Source organism: Heteronotia binoei, chromosome 8 (genome assembly GCF_032191835.1).
Source record: "Heteronotia binoei isolate CCM8104 ecotype False Entrance Well chromosome 8, APGP_CSIRO_Hbin_v1, whole genome shotgun sequence".
NCBI lineage: Eukaryota > Metazoa > Chordata > Lepidosauria > Squamata > Gekkonidae > Heteronotia > Heteronotia binoei.
This window is the reverse complement of record NC_083230.1, coordinates 23717022-23735177: the sequence shown is the minus strand read 5'-3', so window position 1 is coordinate 23735177 and position 18156 is coordinate 23717022.

Below are 18156 nucleotides of genomic sequence, written 5' to 3'. Positions count from 1 at the left end.
TACCCTTCGCCCTAAAGTCTAAGATAGAGGAGGAGCTAGACTGCCTCATGGCGCAAGGGGTCTTAGAGCTGGTCGCCAATGCACACCCCATCAGGTGCGGGCCCTACGGGATCTTAATCAGTTCCGTAGGGCCTGCAAAACCACCCTCTTCCAATTAGCCTTTTAAGATGGAACCAGAACTAATATTACGCTATCTTGGACAAACAGAGATTGTAGCACCGTTGTATTGTTTTTAGCTTAATTTTAATATTAATTTATATATTGTATTTATGCCGTTGTTTACTGATTTTATTATTTGTTTATTGTTATACCATGATATTATATCATGCTTTGTAAGCCGCCCTGAGCCTGCCTTGGTGGGGAGAGCGGGGTATAAATAAAAACTTATTATTATTATTATTATTATTATTATTATTATTATTATTATTATTATTATTATTATTATTATTATTATTATTATTATTATTATTATTATTATCATCATTATCATCATCACCCCAGTGAAACCCAATGGCAGCATCTGCATCTACGCAGACTACAAATGCACTATTAATAGGGTGCTACAGGACCACGCCTACCTGGTCCCAGTGGTCAGCTATGTTCTAGCATCACTGGCAGGGACTAAAATTTTTGGCAAGTTGGACCTGGTCCAGGCTTACCAACAGCTCCCAGTAGAGGCTGCCACAGCCGAGGCCCAAATGACCATGACACACAGCGGAGCTTTCCAAGTTAAGCGCCTACAGTTCAGTGTCAGTGTGGCCCCAGGGACTCTCTTTTAAAAGGCATCATCCCTGGGGTCCAGCCATTTTGGAGTCCAAAACATCCCAGGCAGATCCTGATTCACCAGGCTGGCTCAAATAGGCTCCAGGCTACAAAACAAGTGCCCTTGGTCACACCCAGGCAATGTACCAGAAAGTGGAGGAGAAAAAAACTCAGCCCAGTTAGTAATCTGCTTCCACTAGTACAATATTCCCAATTTCCTCTCCTCACCTATGCTATACCACCAGGCAGAGTGGACTTGGCTAGATGTAAAACATACAAGGTGGCAGCATGGGTGGTCATGTCTTTGGATGGTAAGGTCATTGGCCATCCTGACATCAGTCATAGGCAACCAGCCCTCTGCACTGCAGATGGGATCTATTTGTCTGAGTGGGACATGGATAACTGACTACATGGTATATTGGATTATGTTTGTTACAGGCATAGGAGTATTGGTGGGAGTGGAGGGCTAACCCCCCTGGCTCTTGTGGCAGTTTGGGTATTGGGACTGTTCTTTTTGGATTGGGAGGCAGTGCCAGCATGCCTCCCAATCCACATCTCACATGCCTCCCAATCCACATCTCACACTTCTTAAGAGGTCTTGGGGTGGAGCCAGTTCAGTACCATGCCCAACTCAGAAGCTGTCAGCGGGGCTCTCACTATCAGGTGGCAGGAGGAGCCATGCAGTGGTCAGCACCTACCCTGGGGTTTGCCATTCATCAGTTGCATCCCAAAGTAGGTCGGCTGGAGTATGAGGTTCATTGGCTGGCAGGCAGGCCATCCAAAGCAGGATCCATCCCCATGCTGTGCAAATACTCATGAAGTGTATTCAATAAAGCTGTGGCCTTTTAACACCCAAGTTTATCAGTGGTCTATTGTATCATTTCTCACCTGTACTTCCTTCTCTTATGTCCCTGGGCCCACAATCACACCCCAAACTTCCACCAACTAGCCATTCGGTAACAATCTTAGGTAAGGCATTGGAGGTGAGAGATGCTGCTATCTGTACACACTGTGCAACCACCGCCAGCAGCTTTCATGCTTGAGAGACTGACAAAAACACACTCATGCTTAGAACAAAGGGTAGGAGAGGGACAGCAGGTTGGATGTCCCATCTTTCTATCATAATCTCGATTAAAGAGACCTTGTTTTTTTTTTTTTGTTAAGTTTCATTTCTAATAGAACATATGAACATATGAAGCTGCCTTATACTGAATCAGACCTTTGGTCCATCAAAGTCAGTATTGTCTTCTCAGACTGGCAGCGGCTCTCCAGGGTCTCAAGCTGAGGTTTTTCACACCTATTTGCCTGGACCCTTTTTTGGAGATGCCAGGGATTGAACCTGGGACCTTCTGCTTCCCAAGCAGATGCTCTACCACTGAGCCACCGTCCCTCCCCTAGAGGCTCTGTGGCAGTCTGAAAGAATACCGTGGAAACTTAGGAGGGGGGACTAGAAGAGCAATGACCAGCAAATGATACTGTGTGTAAGGAAAGGAGAAAAGCAATGCAGTCAAGAAACCACATGGGAGCAAAAATCTTGTGTGGAAAAGACCTAAGTGATGTTGAAAGCTGAATTTGACTTTTCCCCCCAATTATACTTCAATTTCTCATATTTATGGGTACAATTGTACCTTTGTTATCTGTGGTTGTGCTTTTGCAGTGTTTTTTTTTAAAAAATGTTCCTGACAATGGGATATGAATACTCTCAATCTTGCTGATAGTGCCAGGCATTTTGGCTACTGCTTTGAATGATGATGGCACTATCCCTCCTTGAATTTCACATATTTCTATTCTGTTTCACAGTTAACATTATCTTTGTGAAAAGGGTCCATGCTGGGATATAAAATGTCTCCAGTAGCCATCACAGGTAATACCTGGATTCTCAGCAACTGTGGTGTGCAAGTCTACAATATTATAGTAAACATGAGAAACAATTATAGAAAGCAGCATCTACCTTGCTGAGTTGGCATTTTGGAAGGAACTATTATGCCCTCTAGGAAATTCTATAAATCACTCTGTCCACTGGTACAGTTACAAACACTGATTCCAGATGATAAAGGACAAGGGCTATGAAAAAGCATTAGGGACAGCTGGGCATGAAGAAAAAAATATCCAAAGCCCCAAGGATATCCAGTCAGGAAGGTAACCAAATTTATTCTTTGTGAATCATGAAAAAGAAATTAATTCCATTCTTGTTTATCTACCTAAAACTGAGTCAGTTAATATATGCATATTTATCCTATTATAAGTTTGGCATCAGGTGACAGAAAAAGCCATCCGTCATGGACCAGCATACAGATTTCTCCTGGTCAGATGAAGAGACCAACGACGCAGGGGAGGAGAGGGCAGCTGAGTACCTAACACCACCACAGAAGGAGGCAGTTGGAGCTCCTCCAGAAGGAGGCAATTTGGAAACTTCCAGGAGATCCCTTTAATGTGCAGGAGGGACGCCAAGAGTTTGAATCAACTTGCTCACGGCAGGAAAAAGCCCTGCTCTCAGACTTGAACCCTGAATCTTCTACCTCCAGAGCCTGCTGCATCAGAGCTTTCCCCAACTGGCCTCTCAAAGCCCTGAACCAGCTCAGCTCCATCACAGGACTCATGATTGTAACCAAGCACAGAATCTTTAAATGCTGACAACATGCTCCTGGAGGAGAGGGTACTTTATCTCCACCTCTGTGTATTAGTATTTAAAGCATAAGTTTAGCCTCAGCCTTTGCTGGGACATCTGTAATATAGTACTGTTGACATTTGTGCCTTGAGCAGGACACTATCCCAGATTTAATGTCTCCGCTAAATGTTTCCCAGCACCGGCTATTACCTCAGTGATAACATTTTTCAGTGAAAGCAGCTCCCATGCTCCTCTGTTAATCACCAAATTATAAGCCTTCAAGTAATGAGTTATCTCTCTCTCTCTCTCTCGGCTTGACTTCGCGAACGAAGATTTAAGAAAGGTGCAGTAGTCCACGTCTGCTGCAGGCTTGCTGGTGGCTGACAAGACCAATGCGGGACAGGCAGGTCCGGCCACAGTGGCTGCAGGGAAAAGTCTGATTTGGGGTTGGTGCTGTAGCAGTGCGACTCTTCCTCAATCTCCTTTTGTCCTCAAGACCAGCTATGCATGCATTCTCAAAGGAAGAGACAGCCTGGTGGATGGTGTGCCTCCATGCTTTGCGATCTGAGGCTAGGTCAGACCACTGGTTATGGTTGATGCAACAGGTACCAAGGCATTTCTTCAAGGAGTCCTTGTACCTCTTCTTTGGTGCCCCTCTATTTCGATGGCCGGTGGAAAGTTCACCATACAGGGCAATCTTGGGAAGGCGGTGGTTTTCCATCCTGGAAATATGCCCTGCCCAGCGCAGCTGCGTCTTCAACAGCAGTGCCTCGATGCTTGAATGAGTTATCATCAAGTAGCATTTATTATACTCAGGTTAAAGAAAAAAAAAAGGCAAATCCCAGGGGTTTTTTTATGTTCTTACTTCAATGCAGCTCACACATTTGCATCCCTTTAAATTTTTAATGGTAGAATCAATCTACCATCTAACCCCCCCACCCCCCTGAGAAGTTGTGTTCCTTTACTGAGGCTGATGAAGTGCCTTGGCCCTCTTCCTCCTTTTCTTTACTAGAACAAGTTGCAAATTATCAAATTATCAATAAATGGGTTTGGGGTTTTTTTGTGTGTTGACCTGAATAGTATGTTGTATTGGTTAGAATGCTGGACTAGGACTGGGAAGGGCCAGATTTGAATCTTCCCTCTGTTGTGGGAACTTGCTAGGTGGCCATGGACAAGGGACAAGGGACACACTCTCAGGTTAACTTGACTGACAGAGTGGTTGCGGTGGGGATAAAATGGAAGAGAGAAGAATATTGTTGTGAACCACTTTGGGTCCCCATGGGGAGAAAAGCAGATAATAAATGTATCAGCAAACAAACTGATAAGAAACCAGAACTTAACTTTAATATTAAATCAAGGTCTCTGATTATCCAACAGATACATATATTTATGCATTACAGCAATGTGTACCACAATGGATGGGATTTCATCTAGTTGCTCTTCTCTTGTGGGTCCAGCAGCTCTAGTGTATGCATGCATTATGTTTAATATTTATGCTTTGTGCAGAAAAGAGATTCTTTTCAAATTTCTGCAATTACATAATAAGATGTATCATTCTATTGATTGCATTGGTTTACATTGCACAACACGCCTTGAGTCTCAGTGAGAAAGTTGGACTATAAATAATGTTAGCGAACTCATAACATATATCCCGCAAGTAAATGCTAGCCTATAGATGAGATCCTTATGAAATATGGCCACAATTTGAACATATGTGCCATATGGAAAGCCCGTCATACTTAATACTGAACTTTTTTTTTTCTCTTTTCACTAAAGGTCTAATGGACACTGTGAAACCTTCTTAACAACTGTACTCTTTTGATCATGATTTTTAATGCTCCAAAGTATGCCTAATAATTGCTTTCCTCCCAGTTGCTTCAATAGGAACAGTGAAAGGAACCATTATGAACACTCTATAGCTGAACATGACGAAATGTGTTTGGTTTGCAAATCCCAGGGTTTTTTTATTACTTCAATTTCTTACTTCAATTCAGCTCACACATTTGTATCCCTTTAAATTTTTAATGGTAGAATCAATCTACCATCTTAAAAAAAACCCTGAGAAGTTGTGTTCCTTTACTGAGGTTGATGAAGTGCCTTGAACCTCTTCCTCCTTTTCTTTACTAGAACAGGTTGTGAATTATCAAATTATCAATTATCAGTAAATGGGTGTGGGTTTGGGTTTTTTGTTGTTTGTTTGGATAAGTGGTATATTTGTTTTCCACTGAGTCTGGGCAAAAAAAAAAAATATCAGTGTGCATATTAATGTTGCAAGTTGTGGGAAAAAATCTAAATTTTACATACTAGTGTGCTGAGTTGATTTGAGGGTTATGCTAGATTGTTCACTGAAAATGTAAACTCTCTTCATAAGTGAATGGAATTCTTGAGAAAGTGTTTTAAAGTTTGAAAAAAAAAAAGATAACTAAAAACTATTATAGGTTTCTAAGGAGCTAAAAATGGTATCCCAAGATATACCTTTGTGTACCATATGCTGGAAACAAAGCATCAAAAACAGGAAGGGATTGTTTCCTTTGTGTCCTGTTTATGATCATCCAAGGTCATCTGGCTATCTGCTATTGAAAATAGATCAGTGGAACCCAAGATGTATCCTTGATTGCACACAGTAGAAAATGTTCTTATTACTGTAGCTTATTTGGGGTACAACTTCAAATTCAATTTTTTTTCTCACAACCTTGGGAGTTACATTTGGCTGATAAATTGCAACTTGTCCAAGACTACATAAGTAAAAAATGTTGTTCATCCTCATTCTGGCAAGTTATATTCCTGTAGTTGCTTGGAAAAATTGGCTGGCCATTGCCTTTCATTGAGGACAGTTTGGTTGTCCACAAGAAAAACAAAGTTTTGTTTTGTTCATCACTTGTTCCTTATAACTGGCAGGAAACTGTTGCAGTATATCACAATTAAAGGGAGCTGCAAATCAATTAATTTGAAGACACGACAAAGATATTACAAAACTTGCAGTCAGCATAGTTGAACTATCAACACATACAGCTTTGTTGCAGCGGCCTCCTCTTTAGCTGCCACAGTTGAGGCCACTGCCACATCTGCCACTTATTTGTAAAAGGAAATGTGACTGGGGAGACCATTCTACTAAGCACTCCCATGTAACAATCATCCTGTCATTGCTTCAGTTGTCAAAATTTATCTTTCAGAAAATGGCACAGTAGGCACAGGTAGCAATTTAAAACAAGTTTTGGTTTGTTTAAACAGACTGGCAGGGAAGGGATGGGGTATTTACATAGGTTTGGGGGATTTAGACTATGTAGGCAGACAGTTAAAACTGAACATAAAACTATGTCTGAGTTTACTGACTTCACAAGATACAGTGTTACCCTTCAGTTGGTTTTACTTGCACTAAAGGTATTGTTGATGCTCAAAGTCTATCTTTATATAGCTGTCCTAGATTTCTGGGTAACTTTCTCACTTTCTAATCACAGTATCTTGAGTGTACCTTGGGTTATAAGACTAAGGTCTCTCTGCTAGACCTCTTTCTCTGGAGAGATTATTACTATCTTCCCTTGAAGATAAACAATGTTTTTTGTGTGTGTTGACATGCTCAAACGAGGGATGTGGACTGTTTCTCTCATTACATATACTAACCCACATTCCACTATACTTTAATGCACCCTGTTTTTCTAATGGCTAACATATTATTTCTCTTTTAGAACAGTGTATCAGAATATTTAGGTTTGGGTTTTTTTGTACTGACATACTCAAATGGGGGATATTGGCTGTTTGTCTTATTGCATATACCAACCCATCCTCCACTGTATTTTAATCTCTTCCTTTTTTTTCTAATGGCAAACTATAATGGATGTTATAATCTCTTGAGAAACCATGCCCTCTATTTAAACTAACAAAGCCAGAACGTTACCTAGATTTATGGCACTTCGCACCTACAACAGCAGTCTGCTTTTTATCACCCTCCAGTGTTTTTTCAGCCCTGCTTTGTCCTAACACTATCAAACACAGATCCCTATTTGTAATTCTTTTAATCTGCTAAAAACATTCCCATGATTCTACACTGTCCACTTATATTAAGAATTGCTGCTTCCATTCCCATTTTGTCTGATGAAGTCTCCTTAAGAGCATACGAAAGCTTACATTCTGAATAAAACTTAGTTGGTCTTAAAGCTGCCCTTGTCTACTGCTTTGTTCAACCTGCACTTTTGGCACTTTTTGAGGGCCTTTCACTGCCACCTCAAAACCTTTTGCCAAAGCCTGATCTACCAGACTGCCAGTCTTTTCCCCCTTTCGACACTTAGCTTAATATAGGAAGCTGTTTTCCTTCTCGAGATGTGATTCTGTTTTACATTTACAGAGCCTATTCTTAGCTCCTGGGAACAGCCTCCCACCAGTTTCCAATATTCAAAGTCACTCCACATTGGCTCTGAATCCGACTCTACTCTGTTTTTCTTGTCACACACTAGAGAGCATCACAAAGACCACCAGTCTCTTTTCCAGACACGCTCCAACAACTCAGTAATTGCTTTCTCCAACTGCCTGTCACTCTCTTTTGACAGTTAGAAACAGTTCACCTGTCTGTCTGACTGCCTGTCTGTCTGTCTGTCTATCATATGGCAGTATGAATCTGTGTTGTTGAAGCAAAGTACTCTTTAACTTGTTCATAAATGATTTAGAGCTGGGAGTGAGCAGTGAAGTGGCCAAGTTTGTGGATGACACTAAATTGTTCAGGGTGGTGAGAACCAGAGAGGATTGTGAGGAACTCCAAAGGGATCTGTTGAGGCTGGGTTAGTGGGCGTCAACGTGGCAGATGCAGTTCAATGTGGCCAAGTGCAAAGTAATGCACATTGGGGCCAAGAATCCCAGCTACAAATACAAGTTGATGGGGTGTGAACTGGCAGAGACTGACCAAGAGAGAAATCTTGGGGTCGTGGTAGATAACTCACTGAAAATGACAAGACAGTGTGCATTTGCAATAAAAAAGGCCAACGCCATGCTGGGAATTATTAGGAAGGGAATTGAAAACAAATCAGCCAGTATCATAATGCCCCTGTATAAATCGATGGTGTGGTCTCATTTGGAGTACTGTGTGCAGTTCTGGTTGCTGTACCTCAAAAAGGATATTAAGCATTGGAGAAAGTCCAGAGAAGGGCAACTAGAATGATTAAAGGGCTGGAGCACTTTCCCTATGAAGAAAGGTTGAAACGCTTGGGACTCTTTAGCTTGGAGAAACGTCGACTGCGGGGTGACATGATAGAGGTTTACAAGATAATGCATGGGATGGAGAAAGTAGAGAAAGAAGTACTTTTCTCCCTTTCTCACAATACAAGAACTCGTGGGCATTTGATGAAATTGCTGAGCAGACAGGTTAAAACGGATAAAAAGAAGTACTTCTTCACCCAAAGGGTGATTAACGTGTGGAATTCACTGCCACAGGAGGTGGTGGCGGCCACAAGTATAGCCACCTTCAAGAGGGGTTTAGATAAAAATATGGAGCACAGGTCCATCAGTGGCTATTAGCCACAGTGTGTGTATATATAATTTTTTTGGCCTCTGCGTGACACAGAGTGTTGGACTGGATGGGCCGTTGGCCTGATCCAACATGGCTTCTCTTATGTTCTTACTGTCAAATTAGTACTGACTTATGGTGACCCTCGATGATTTTCAGGGCAAGAGATGAACAGAGCTGGTTTGCCTTTGCCTGCCTCTGAGTAGCAACCCTGGACTTCTTAGGTGGTCTCCCTTCCAAATACTAATCAGGACTGGCCCTGCTTAACTTTCAAGATTTGAGAAGATTGGGCTAGCATAGTTAATGGATGCAAAACTGCCTGAAGCAGGATAAATTTATGCACATGCTCCAAGCACCACTGGAACGAGAAGAAACTGCAGATGCGCACAATAATGCTTGGGCTTGAGTGCCAGTTTATGGATCTTAACCAATGTCTGCAACTGACAGGATCTTGCTTATGACCCAGGACGACACATGTAAAATGAAAAGCAAAGGACTCAACTTTGTTATCTTGCACTTGGCACACTGAATCTGTGGCTTGAAGGAGTACAAAGATCTGCGCATTTCAGATGTCATTCATTTCGTCATGTTCTTCTGACAGCATCAATGAGTTTAGTAGGAATCTCCCACACACTGAGCAACTAAGGCTGACAACTTTGGATTTGTAGTAGTGGTTTTAACAGCTGTTTGATCTGCAGCAAATAACATGTGCCAGTTCTTAGTTTTGTTGTGTGTGTGGGGGGGGACCCTTTCTTGCTTATATCTACATTTTAGATCATTTTAAAATGCACAGTAGCAGTCCAGTCTGGGATTTCCCCCCCCCCCCCACTGACCAATTGATAACCCCAAGAACAACAACAGCAGGAAAATGAATGCTGTGCTTTCTCATTGAGCGGTGGACTGTTCTAATTTAACAATCAGGTAAAAAATGCTGAGTGGCATTGTGTAATTTCTGATTTGCGTGAACGCTTTAACTAAACTTAAATGCGTAATTGAGTAACTAATAACGCTGCAAATGCTGTTGTATGCTTAAAGGGACAATCGAGGCCCCAGCCCGCCTCTCAGTTGTTCCTGAACCGGCATTTAGCAGTAATTTTGTTGGCGATAAATAGCTGCCATTGAAAGGCTACTTGATCAACACTAATATGGGAACAGAACAATTGGAATCAATGGGAAAACTCACAGAATAATGACATCATCAATGGGTAATTGTGTCCGTGCCTGCGCATTTTGTTAAGAGACGTCGCTTAACAAAACGCACAGCACGCAGGCTGCAAATAGTCAGCAGGGCTTACTTTTGCTCACAGTGAGCTTCAGGAGAGGGAAGGGAGTGAGCGCGGCGGTGGCCGCTGCAGTGGTAGCGGGCCGGAGGGGGCTAGTGGCAGTGAGCTTAGGGGGGGAGGGAGCGAGCGCAGTGGTGGCGGGGGGGGGGGCGGGTGCCAGGCAGCGAGTCTGCCTAGGGTACCATGTAACATGGGGACAGGAAATGGCAAGCCACCTCTGAAAGTCTCTTGCCTTCAAAATCCTGTCGGGGCACCAAAAGTTGGCTGCAATTTGATGGAACTTTCCACTATTATCACTCATGCTTAATAATGATATTGTTCATTTACTGGATTTTTGCTGGGGGAAGCACAATTTTTTTTTGCACTTTTCCAGTTTGGTATATCCAAAATATCAGTATTTTCTGATATTCCCAAATCCCAGCTTTTGTATGATGCTGGGGTTTGGGAATTATCAGTATTGTCAAATTTATCCAGCTCAATTATATAATTGTATATAATTATATACTCTGGAGTTGCACCAGGGGTGGCAGGCTCCCATCATTGAAGGGAATGCAAATTGCCTTCCCTTCAATGAAGGGAGCATGCTGCCTCCACAGCACGACTTCAGAGACGGAGGGGGTTTAAATCCCCCTTCTCTTGAGTCATACTGCAGGGGGGCACAGTCCTTTCATTGAATGAAAAGATCATGTCCTCACAGCGGCACGACTCAAGAGAGGGGGGGATTAAATGTCTCCACAATCTTTTCTCCCTTTTCCAGCTGGCCTGCAGCCACAGGCCAACTAGTAAAGAAAGACAATATTAGGGAGGAATTGAAGCATGTTTCCCTGTCCCTTCTCCAGTTGGCCAATAGGCTAGCTAGAAAAGGCTGGAGAGATTTGAGAGGCATTTAAAGATGCCTCCCCATGTCTTCCACAGTCCACCCGCTGCAGAGGGCAAACGGGGGAATGCTGGAGAGATCAGGGAGGGGATCAGGGAGGCATTTAAATATGCCTCCCTGCATCTTCCCCAGCTTACCCACCATAGTGAATAGGTTTGAAAAAACAGGGAGGCATCTTTAAGTACCTCCCCATGCCTTCCCCACTTACTAAGGAAGCTGGAGGATCCACCATTTTAAAAATCAAACCAAAAATACATTAAGTTCGGGGGGGAACTGAGCCTTTTATAGGAAGAATGAGCAACTTGTAGGACAAATTAAAAAGAAAAACAAATCCAGATTTGGTGTAGGCACTTTGTTTTTGAAGATGAAGATCCCATTTTACTGATCAAATTATGCCACATTGATAATAAAGAGTATGAAATGGTTGTTTCAAATTTCATGTATTCCAGAGTAACAAACGCTATGTTTTTATAGTTATGAGCGATTAAAGAGTGTTACTCAGGTGGGCAGCCATGTTGGTCTGAAGCAGTAGAACAAAGCAGGAGTCAAGTCGCACCTTTAAGGCCAACAAAGTTTTATTCAGAATGTAAGCTTTCATGTGCTGGAAACACACTACATCAGACAATAGGGTGGAATGGCAAGCAGTCCTAAATATAGAGAAAGCGGGCAGTGAATTAGTATGCAAAATCATGGAAATACTTTTTAGCAGATTAAAAGAACCACAAGTTGAGGTCTGGTGACTGCTAGTTTGGGTTGACTGGACTAAAGCAACAAAAACAAGGCAATTTACATCAGAATAGCAGATTGATGTCTATGTCATTAGGTATCCTGTGACCTACAATAAATAAGAGTCTGTTGTAATGTTGGCTCTGGGTTGAAAAGAAGGCATAGGTTTCTCAGACGTTTAATTTAAACATGTAACACACATATAAACATCATTCTAGTTTGCCATTAGAAAAAAAAGAATACATTAAAATATAGTGGAAGATGGGTTAGTATATGTGATAAGATAAACAGCCAATATCCCTTATTTGAGTTTGTCAATACAAAAAAACATTATTCTGATACACTATTTCTAAAAGAGAAATACATTGGAATTCTGTGGACTTTCACTAAGCTGTACTTGGTGAAAGTGGGTTTAGTATATGTAATGAGATAAAAAAAACCAACATCCCTGTTCAGTCCTGGGGAGGTGTTTGTTCCAAGTTTCATAATAATTTGTGATTCAGCAGTTTCCCTCTCCATTTTGTTCTTGAAGTTCCTTTGCAGCAAAATAGCAACTTCGAGGTCACTCATTGAATGTTCTGGAAGGTTAAAATGTTCTCCTATGGGTTTCTCAGTTTTGTGCTTCCTGATGTCAGATTTCTGTCCATTTATCCTTTGTCGTAGGGTTTGTCCTGTTTGCCCTGTGTAGAGAACTGAAGAACATTTTTGGCATTTAATGGCATATATAATGTTGGAAGATGAACAAGTGAATGAGCCGGAGATGGTGTAGTTAATGCTGTTAGGTCCTGTGATTGTGTTGTCTGGGTGTATGTGGCAGCAAAGTTGGCACTTGGGTTTATTGCAAGCTCTGGTACCAGTGTCCATATTCAAGTGAGATGTTGTATTGTTGTATGTGAGTTGTTTGAGATTATAAACCACTGATGATACGTTGAACTGTTTTCAGTTGAGAGTTGAATGTGACCACTAGTGGTGTTCTGTTGTTGTCTTTCTTGGGTCTGTCTTGTAACAGGTTTTCTCTAGGTATCATTCTGACTTTGTTAATCTGTTTCCTGACTTCATCAGGTGGGTACTTTAGTTCCAAAAAGATCTCTCAGGTGAGAATCTGTCAGTAGAATTGGAGCAAATGTGACTGTAGCATAGAGCCTGGCTGTATACAATGGATATATTTGATATGTTTGGGATGGTAGCTAGAGGCATGCAGGTATGTTTGTTGGTCAGTAGGTTTCTTGTATAAGCTAGTGTCTATGCATCCATTATGTATTTTTACAGTGGTGTCCAGAAAATGTATCTCTTGTCAGGTTGATGGTGGGGTGAAAGTCATTGAATGCCTGGTGGAGTGTATCCAGGGCTTTTTTACCATGTGTCCGGACCATAAAAATGTCATCAATGTAACACAGGTATAAGAGAGGTAGGAGTGGGTGGGAGTTTAGGAAGCATTGCTCCAAGTCATTCATAAAGATGTCAGCATATTGTGGGGCCATGCGGGCGCCCATGGCTGTACCATTGATCTGTAGGAAAAATTCATTACCAAATCTGAAGTAGTTATGGGTGAGAACAAAATGGCACAGTTTGGTGGCAAAGTCAGCAAAGAGTAAAGAGTTTTATGTGAGATATGCCCCTTTACCTACTTCTGAGCTTTGTCTTATAGCTAGCTCTGAAAATATAAGGAAGTATATTGTCACTGCAACAAGAAGATTTCCCCCCTTCCATGCAAGATTTCCCCCCTTCCATCCATTTTTTTTATAAAAGAGAATTAATGTATTATTTAAGTGTTGCTAAATAAAGGTTTTAATGGCTTTGGTGAGACATGAAAATTTGATGTACAACTTGAAGGAAAAGTACAGAGGGTACAGAAAAGTGCTATGTTTGATACACTTTAAGAAAGCCAAACATCAAAGAACCAGAAGGGAGAATCTTTTGCATTCCAGATTCCTGACTGACAGTGTTTTCAGAAGTCTCACTATGGGTCCTTAGAGGGAAAAGTGACTATCAGTTACACCAATGAATCAGATCGGATCATCACTTAAACTCTTAAAAGAGTGCCATTCTTTGAATAAGAAATGAATCCCACAAGCTGAGTTTTCTACTTTTTGTCAAATAGTCACCAAGCCTTTTAAAAACAAAGGCCTTAAAAAAAATCTTTCTAGATATGTCTTCCTCCATGTTTACCAGGCAGATCAAATAAATCATCATAAACTAATAATTAAACTCTATCTATTGCTTGTAAATTTCTGAAACGGCATGCTAGCAACAAAGCATTATGGAAAGTGATTTTTATTTTAATGTAGTATCTAGAGCTTGAAAGATTCCTACAGTCATGTCTTTTCTCAAAAAATATTAAGAAAGCATATTCACAGCGTGGGATATTCCTCACACCATGAACCCTACAATCTCATTATTCAAATGATCCTACTCCTGTTATTTCATTGCCATACTCCAAGCTCAATAACACAGATGCTATCCTGCAATTGCTTCCAGTTGAGCTTCGTTTTTTCGCTGCAGCCGTCAGAAAAGCCAACTTCAGACATCATTATTTTCCTCCGTTTTAACCACCACACAGTCTGTTCAGATTTCTGATTTGCAGATTCATCAGATATGGTAACTTTCAACATTAGGCAGCAATTACTGCAATTAAACTGGTGATGGGTACATTTTTGGTTTTGTGTGTTGTCAGTAGGAAATTTTTCACATAATCATTTTCACTGCATGGGCCATTACAGTCTGTCTGTCTTACAGTCTGTCTTTCTTAAGTTAAACTTGAAATCCCTGATCTGCCAAGGATGTTCACTTGGTAACCTTTGGCCCCTCAGCTCAACCTACCTCACATAGGTGTTGATAGGAAGGGAAAATGCAGGCAGAAAGAATGATGTTGTAAGCTGATGTGGGTGCACAACTGGGGAGAAAAGCAGAATATATATACTAGGGATGCCACAAATTTCTGAGTGAACCCATTCAGCAGATGAACTTACTTGTTCGATACTTATGATCATACTGGAAGCAGGAAAAAATGGCTGGGAAATGGCCTCCATAATGCCACTCTAGGAATTTGCCCAGTTCTGTACCTTTACCAGAGAGATTAGGGAAATACCTAGACTGTCACCTGGGAGTGACATCCATGGCCAGTGCATGGGAGTAGGCCAAGTAGGCGACCACCTAGGGCACCACCTGGCTTAGGGGCGCCACGAGGTGCCCCCTCTCCCCATGCACAGCTTGTGTGCTCCTTGGAGTCTGCCTTCTCCAACGGAAAGCAGATTCCATGGAGTGCAGAAGCTGCCCGGCCGGTTTCGTATTCCCTGGGTGTGTTACAAACCTGGGAAACGCAAAAGCAGATGGCAGCTGTGCAGTGTGCTTCTTGGAGCCCGGCAGGGATAAATTAACCAATTGTAAAAGCTGAAGAAGAGCCAATTACAGTTTCTGAAAATGGGCTCCTGTTGAAGTTGTATGCTGCCACTCATCCTTTCTACTATAATTTAGCAGCGCCATGGGGTGGGAGCCATAGCTCAGTCGTAGAGCATCTTTCTCGCATGCACGAGGCCTTGTCACTGATATCGCCAACGGAAAGGTTAAAGTAGAAATGGTCATGTGAAGTTCTTGTCCCTGGCACCTCCAGCTAAAAGGATCAAGTAGTATTCTTACCATTTTCATTGCTTAATCTCACTTTTTTTAAAAAAAATAATAATAATGACATTAAACACTGTAAATTAAAAATGCAAATAGTTTCAGGTTTCTTCATTTCTCCTACAATTCGCTGGTTGTTTTTTTTAAAAATTTTGGGTAGGGGGGCACTAGTGGGCAGCTCACCTAGGACACCAAAAACCCTAACACCGGCCCTGGTGACATCACATCTTCCCCAAACTCCACCCTTACCAGGCACTACCTTCAAAATCTCCTGTCATTGCTGGCAATCCATACTAGATCATCTAAGCTTTGAATGACAGGTTTCCTAGAGCTGCAGAGAAGATTCTTGCTCCCACAGCCAAAAACTCCTGCAGGGAGAGAAGGATGGGGTCTCCTTATGAGTAGACCTAAGGTGGCAGTGAGCAGAGGCTGCATTATCGTTGTTGTTGTTGTCTGCCCCTCCATGCAGATATACAGCTGCTAAATAGATAGAACATTCTTAACCAAACTGCCTCCTTTTATAAACATCAGGTCAACTGTACACACACAAACACACATGCATCTCCCCTCCCCCTCAAGTTGGAACTCCCTCCAAGAAGCAAGTGACTGTTGTCATCGATCACTTTCACCAATCGTGTATTATTTGCACACACTAATCAACAAACATTGGGAAATGCCTACATTTCTTGTCTGGTGAAAATAGTTCCAGATCCTGCTATGGCTTCTAGTCATTTGATTAAGATTTTAATATGGGTGTTGTGTCTCGCATTTCAGTCCCGAAATTACAACACAGCGGATGCTACAGAGGTGACCAGTGAAAGTCCACTGGTCCCCGGATGTAACTCCGCAAATACGCTCCGCCAATCAAGATCTGTGGCGGGAAGTTTAATTGGCCAGGATTGGACCTGGCCAGACTGAGGGTTGTTATGGGGTATGTATATAATTGGGACCCGGCCCGCGTTGCCTTGCCTTGTGATGTACTTGCTAATAAAGCATGTTGCCTTCAACACATCTCGTCACTCAGTACATTACAATGGGGAAAAATGAAGAATCAAAGTTTTGTTTCCCTTCTCAATATCAATCTTGCTTTCTCCTTTCTTTTTAATCTGATTGCTCAGGTTGAGTAGGAGAATTAATGTTAATCATGCCTTTAAATAAAAGAATTAATATGAGTGGAATGTATCATTTAATACAGGACGGAAACTGTGGGGGATCACATTTGCTACAGGCATGTGAAGCTTTCTGCCAGCATTCAATTATGCCTTTTGGATAATGTGCTTAACTGATTTTTTTTTTTTAATCATCAGTGCTTATATGAGTATTTGCTCTTTTTCCTCCAGCCTGTGTGTATATCAGTGTAGTCTAATTTTCAACATCGACCCATCTGTGGATGCTTAAAACCAGAAATGGGGGCTATGCTCGCTCTCCTTCCAGCCTATGTCCCATCCTGATGGCAGCAAGTAGAGGGGCCAAGAGAAATTACCCACTTCTGTCCCTGGTGTTGTGCAATGCCAGGTCCATTAATAAAGAGTACTGAGATCAAGGGGAAAGAACTGGTTGACAATCCCTGGGCCGAAGGAGGCCAAACTGAAGAGCACACGAGAACGGGCCTTTTCGATCGTAGCTCCACGCTGGTGGAATCAACTACCGGATGAAGTGCGGGCCCTGCGGAGTCTTGATCAATTCCGTAGGGCCTGCAAGACTACTCTTTTTAAAATGGCCTTCGCTTAAATATAGACCTAAGATAGACCTGCTGTAGACATAATCTACTATATCCAGCCACCAAACTCACTGAGGAAAATATCTGATATATAGCACCGCAAATGTTAATTTTAATTGTAAATGATGGTTTTAATTATGATGGTTTTATTTAATGAACTATGTATAAAATTGTACTGATGTTTTATATTGCAAACTGTAATTTATATGTTGTGAGCTGCCCTGAGCCTGCTTCGGTGGGGAGGGATATAAATAAAATATATTATTTTTAAAATATATTATTAATAAGACCGCAGTCCTATGAGACTTCCTGCAGGAGCAGGCAATGGACCTGGCTTGTGTGACCGAGATGGAGTGTGAGATGGGGAGACGGTAGCTCTCTCTCAAATGGCTCCACTTGGGCACTCAGTCCTTCACCAGTCACAGACTAGTGGATGGGGGGGGGGAGGGGTGGCACTACTTATACGGGAGGCTTACTCCTTCCGGGCGCTCCCGTCTCCAATGATTACTGGCATAGAGTGTGCCGGCCTGGTATGGGATGTGGGGGAGAGGTTGGTTATCTGGCTAGAGTACCGTCCGCCTACTGCACCAGCCAGTGCCTTCCTGTCCATGATGGAGACGGTAGCAGGCTGGGCATTGGAGTACCCATGGCTTTTAGTCCTGGGTGACTTCAATGTCCATGCCGATGACACGAACTCCTTACAGGCAACGGGCCTGGTTACGGTGGACCAGATTAGTGCCATGGTCGGACCACTATGCCCTGAAGGCCTGTATGGCTGTGCCACCACAACCCTGTTTAGGCGGTGAGCATATTTTGGCTCGCCCACAAAGCCAGATGGACCCTACGTGGCTTCAAATGGCTCTGTGGGATCCAAGACCAGCTGTTAGCTGGTTCAAAAGCAGCCACCCCAAAAAAGCCAGCGGTCAGAGTTTCAGACAAGGGTCTGGGACACTCAGATTCAAATCCTATTATGACATACTCACTGGATACCCTTCGGCCAGTCACACGCTCTTGGCCTAAGCTACCTCACAGAGTTGTTGTGCAGATAAAATAGAGAAGAGGAGAATG